Source organism: Oculina patagonica, chromosome 11, assembly GCF_052425735.1.
Source record: "Oculina patagonica isolate OP01 chromosome 11, crgOcupat, whole genome shotgun sequence".
NCBI lineage: Eukaryota > Metazoa > Cnidaria > Anthozoa > Scleractinia > Oculinidae > Oculina > Oculina patagonica.
This window is the reverse complement of record NC_135768.1, coordinates 5,493,651-5,499,523: the sequence shown is the minus strand read 5'-3', so window position 1 is coordinate 5,499,523 and position 5,873 is coordinate 5,493,651.

Below are 5,873 nucleotides of genomic sequence, written 5' to 3'. Positions count from 1 at the left end.
TTTTTCGTGTTTTCGCCTTCCTCCTCCCGTGTTTTTCGCCCTCCCCCACTAAAGGAGCCTCTGCGGAGGAGAGAGGAGATTACTTATGTTCATCTAACAGTTAAAAAGTTTTAAGTCCCCCCCCCCCACACACACACACCGCACGTCGTTATGCTTAAAGAGCTGTAACAGATTTTAAAGTGCTTCTAAAACTTTTCAGACGTTCAGTGAGTCCTTTACAAACATAACTCCAACAATTTTTGAACACAAAACTCCATCATATAATAAAATAAAATAAGCCCCTTCTAAAATAAGACAAACAAAAAAGCCTTTTGAACAAAAATAAGCCTAGGGATAACATCGGAATTTTACAATAGCTCAAAACGTTTTCGTGCTTTGAAAGATCCTTGCTTCCAGTGTACATCAAATAACAGAACAATACCTCTTCAAAAATTTCGGACGTTATTAAAATTCTTCCTACACTTTTTCTTAAACTTTGGTAAAAGTTTTCCCTTCATTTGATAACAAAATAGGGGTCACTTACTTATGCCTATCATGTTTATATCCTCTTAAAACTGATTTATCGTGTTACAAGATTCAATGACCTTTTAATGCCAAAATATCAAGTTAGTTGAAATTGATCATGTGGTCTCGTAGATGTCTATCAAAATCGTACCGTTGAAAGCTTCAAACCAAAACCCATTGACATTATAGAATACCACTCAACTTTACCCAGGGAACGACCTGGTGGTAGCCTGTGTTGCAGACGAACTAAACCTCGGGGTTTATTTCGTCTGCAACGCAGGCCACCTGGTGGAGACTTTAATGTATAAATGGCAGGGGTGCTCGTCCAACCTTTTAGGAGATAAAATATTATGTATCGGTACCACTTAAGAGTGTTTAAATCTAAGTTTACCGTTTGGGCCCGGCCAGAACAAAATCAAACATGGCAGGAAATACTTTTCTTGCTTTAGAAATGAAATGGTACCCCTTAGGAGTAAAGTGAATTTGAGCCGCGCCCATCAAACGAAATTCTGGTACCCTTTTAGTGGTGTATTCAAAAATTACCGAGGAACACTCCTTCATTTTCACATGGGAGTCCCTTCCCCCTCCTGAGTAGCAAAGTACCAGTCCATCACCACGTAACTGTAACTATTAACATTGGAATTGTGTTTGCAATCGTATAACACAGTACATATATCACTAACAAAGCTACTCTTTTTAAAAACACTTACCGGCAACAGTCCACACTGTGCAAACTATGCAGAGATTCACAGAATTTCCGTTGCTTGAAGTTGCAGACTTTGCCTTGTCTTGGTAATGCCTTGGTAGTGAAACAAACTCATTCATTTATATGGCGAAAAACAACAGAGTTCTACTTCGACCCAAACTATAAACTATAAACAACCACTTAGAAGCTGATGCTCACCGTTAGCAAGGTTCCAAGGTCGCAGACTGATCTATGAATGAACTGCGATAGCGATCCCATCTTTATCTTTTTATCCCTCTTCTTAATTAGCAAGCCTTAAATATAAAATATGAGAAAGGTTTAAAACTACAACCAAACAAGGCGATTTGGAATTCTAGAGCGCATTAAAAGCTCAATATTGAGAAAACAGAGGACAAGAACTTTTGAACTGACCAGGAATAGTAGTTAAGTATGTAAACTAAAGTTGCCGGCAAGCCGAGTTTTACTTCAAAGATCAATCTTACCTGTCCCGAGATTTGACACAAGGTTACAGCGAAGGATTTTATACCATTTACAGCAAGCGGTAACAGGCAGTCTATCCTCTGAAACAAAGAAAAAATAAGGAACTTTAAGTCTACAAGAGAAAAATCTGTTTGTCTCAAAGTAAACGTTAGTCAGTCGACTGAAATATTTATATGGTATTCCTCCAATTATCAAGAAACTTCAATAACTTTACCGACAGCTTTCACTGAGCAAAGAAGTTTTTCAGTGCCTCGAAATAGAGGTTAATTTTTGAAGGCACACACAAAATACAATCCAAGACCATACATTTGTTTCTATAATGAGGGGACCCTGAACACCGCAAAAAAATAAACAAACACCGTCACCGTGGTATAGTCAAGCTTAATACTTATCAATGAAAACGGCTAGGGATTGACAGCTTAAGCGTACCAATGTTTAAATACACAATATTTTACTTACTGTATTTTGTTAACATTAAACACATGGTCCTTTTCGTTCCGTAACACTGCTTATATAATTTTGTTTCACCGAACACCGTAGGTTTGAAAACGCAAACATCGCACACCGTAGGGTTTGAGATCACAGTAAAACCACATAAAAAAATTAGCAACACCACAAACCCCCACGTCCCCCTCATAATTCTACCAACCTGGACTTTAAATTAACAGCCACATTCAAACAGAACAAGCTCGAGGGCAAAGCACGTGCATCTTGTATTTTCACCAGACCATTAGTTTAGGCCAGAAGCATAGTTGGTATGTTCTGTTTAGACTGAATACGTCGTTGTTGGTGTCCAGTCGGAGCCCAGCTGTGAAGCATATCTATCAGTTTGTACTAGCATCTTATCCTTCTGTTTTACCGGCTCACTGTAGCGAAGATTTCGTTTTTGCACACTGGGCGTCACAAACGCAACAAGAACCAGCAAAGGTGATGCTTAACTGAACTTGTGATGAATAATAATCAGTGCTAATTTCTGGTATAATTTGCAATGTAAATTTGCAGCATAGAAAATAGTTTCGTGCCTGAAACAGTTTTCCTATTACTTTAAATCCTATTTTAATACTTCAATATTTTTCACTGAAAAGTTTAGTACTGTAATTGCAGGAAAAGGCGATCAACGAAACTCATTTATTTCAAATACGAGTATAATCCAGATGCATTTTAATCCTAAGAAATATTTATTTGTGGAAAAGAGGTCCACACACAAGACTTGGGAGTAACGGATCCTCCCCTCCACCACAGAATGGGGGAGTAAGGTGAGGCACTCATGGTGGAATGGAATGGAAATGCTACAAACACCGAATTTGATTAGGGGGAAGTGTTTAGAACAATTTTGATATTACCAAAATATCTTCACAGGAATGTAATGAAAAAGAAATGACCCATTTAAAAACAGGAAGGGTATACCCTGCATACCTCCATTCTACCACCCAAGTGCGCAGTGTGTTGGAAGTGCAATGATCAAAGAAAAAAACAAACTACCATGTATTCTTTTTGCAACCACCTGACAAGGCGGCCATGTTGGTGGACAAAACAATAAAATCTGTTTGCGCAGAATTTGCATGAGAGTTTAGTTCTCATTGGAGGGAATTCTTGTCCACCAGCATGGCTGTCGTGACGTCAGCTGCAAACCCCGGGAAAGGGGGGGGGACCCAAAAACGTTTTGTACGGGGAGGCTCCGCCCCGAGTTCTTACCCCTTACCCTTTCATATACCATTTTGCCAGAAATTGTACCCCTTTCGTATACCACTTAATGAAAAAAGGTACCCCTTTCATATACCTGAAAAACATGGTATGGACTTTTAAAAAACATGACGTTTTCTTGTCATTTTCAAGAAGCGCTTAAATTGCATAAATTGCATCCGTTCGAAATATTTTAATTAAACGCCCTTTCAAAAACCTAAATGACAGATTTCCATACCCTTTCGTATACCTAAACTTGTGAAATCCCTACCCTTTTATATACCTGAAGCCTGAAAAAGGTACCCCTTTCGAGCGGAGCCTCCCCGTATAGGCCATTATAGGAAGTACCCCCCCCCCCCCTGCTGCAAACCAGCAATTGTTAAAGGCCCAGTGATCATACGGTCTACATTTTGTTTCAACTTTTCTCGCAACATTGTTGCATTGCAAGTTGAATGATAGTTTTACCACCGTATTACCATCCATATTGCAAGTTGTGGCAACATGTTTCACAAAGTTGAATTCATATCTACTAGCAAGGGTGGTATAATACCAGCAAACACTTCACAACTTGCAATGCAACAATGTTGCGAGAAAAGTTGAAAGAAAATGTTGCCCGTACTACTTGGCTTGAGCAAATATGGAAAGCCGGGCAGTCGAAAATCACGTGAACAGAAAACCTAACCCCGATGCATTATTCCACAAAAACTCTTGACATAGTTAATCTCTAAGAAACAGAAGTTTAAATTTCTGTCCGCTCACAATCTAAATAGGGTTAAGCCTCTTCGTTGAGATGCCATTACATAGTCCGTGCTGGTTTGTGAACATAAAATTCAAGGAGTATTCAAGCACAAAAAAATTAATTTTCAAGGAGTATTTAAAGCAAATTTACTTGCCCTGTACTGTTTTGAAATGTTTTCCTATAGTCAATAGCTCTCCCAGACCCCCACATATAAAGGCACATAAAGAGACTCAACGACAAATGGTTTTGCAAAATCTGTCCCCGATTTTGAAATAACAATCCCATATTTTTCCCCATCCGAACAAAAATTCAAGGAGTCTTCACTATTTTTAAGCACCTTCTGCAAAAATTCTTCTTTTTTTCAAGTGCCCTTGAAATCTTAATTAAATTCCAGGGGTTTTCAAGGACTTCAAGGAGTAGCACGAACCCATTGGGCTTCTCCAGCCAGTTAGGATGCCCAACAGAGTATTTCCGGCTGTCGTTTCTCTCCGCCAAGAAACGACAGCCGGGTAGGAGCTTTGCCTCGTTCCTAAACAGTATTACTAGTCCCAGGCCTTGCCTAATTCGTCTTCGTGACGTCATCCGTAGAACGACTCCCACGTGACCCGAAAGGATCGGCTACGGTTTGACCGCGGCCTCAGTGGCAAGGTGGCGACTTTTTAGTTTCATTTGTTAAAACAAAACAAAAACAAGACAACTACATTTTGGATCATGCTACTGTTTTATTGGCGACAAGTAATTATTGACACAAATCCCGACACTATAATACCCTAAGTGTGCTACACTCTAAAACTATGATAATCCACTACAATTTCTACATTTTTAGCCTTGATTTGATCGCGGGGCTTTATGACAAACTAAACTAACATATTATTTGCATTTTACAGCCATTTTAAAAATATACTAACGGGTGATAAAAATTTCAGCCGAAAACCAAGCTCTTGGAGCAAATTCTAGCCTTGACTATGTTTCCTTTGTTTGCAATACTTTTGTCAGTCTTGCATTTGTCACTTTATAGGAGAAACATCACTTCAAACGGCTTTTACTTAAGAATGCTTTTCTGCGACAACGAACAAGGTCGCTAGCATTAAATCTAGCCTTAGCCTTGAAGCTTCATGAATGGGCAACACTTATATATAAGCAAGCAAGCATGCTGGCCACAAAAATCAAGAAATGATCACACAACATATTCTCTCCAGTACTTCCATAAATATGTATGAAAACTAGTAAAAAGAATCTGTATCTTGACATTGACTATTATTATTATTGATGCCTTAGGATTTAAGCCTAAGACTCTCCTTGCTATCACGTTAAGGCAAAAAAAAAAAACTTTGAACCTTTTAGCCACCTGAGCAAGGCTCCAGGTTTTTCTGAATTCTCATGTTTTACATACTTCTTTAGCAAGACAGAGCACTCAATCGCAGTCACGACAAATCAACTAATGATATTTTCACCTCCTACGATATGTTTCATTCTTTGATCAACATTCTTTATACCACTACAAATCATTAATTGATAAATTATTTTTTTGAATTTAATGCAAAAGCTAGAATTAGGCATCCCCAAGGCCTATTTTAAATACCACCACAATATGACTTCTATTCAAGAGCTTGGTTTCTCGAGCCATCCTTTCTCACCCATCAACATAAGTTAAAAACCCCCCAACCAAAAAAAACGAAAAACCAAAAAAAAAAATCGGAAAATGTAAACAGGCCCTTATCTACTTTTAATTTTATGCACATTGACTAATTACGTTTTGCT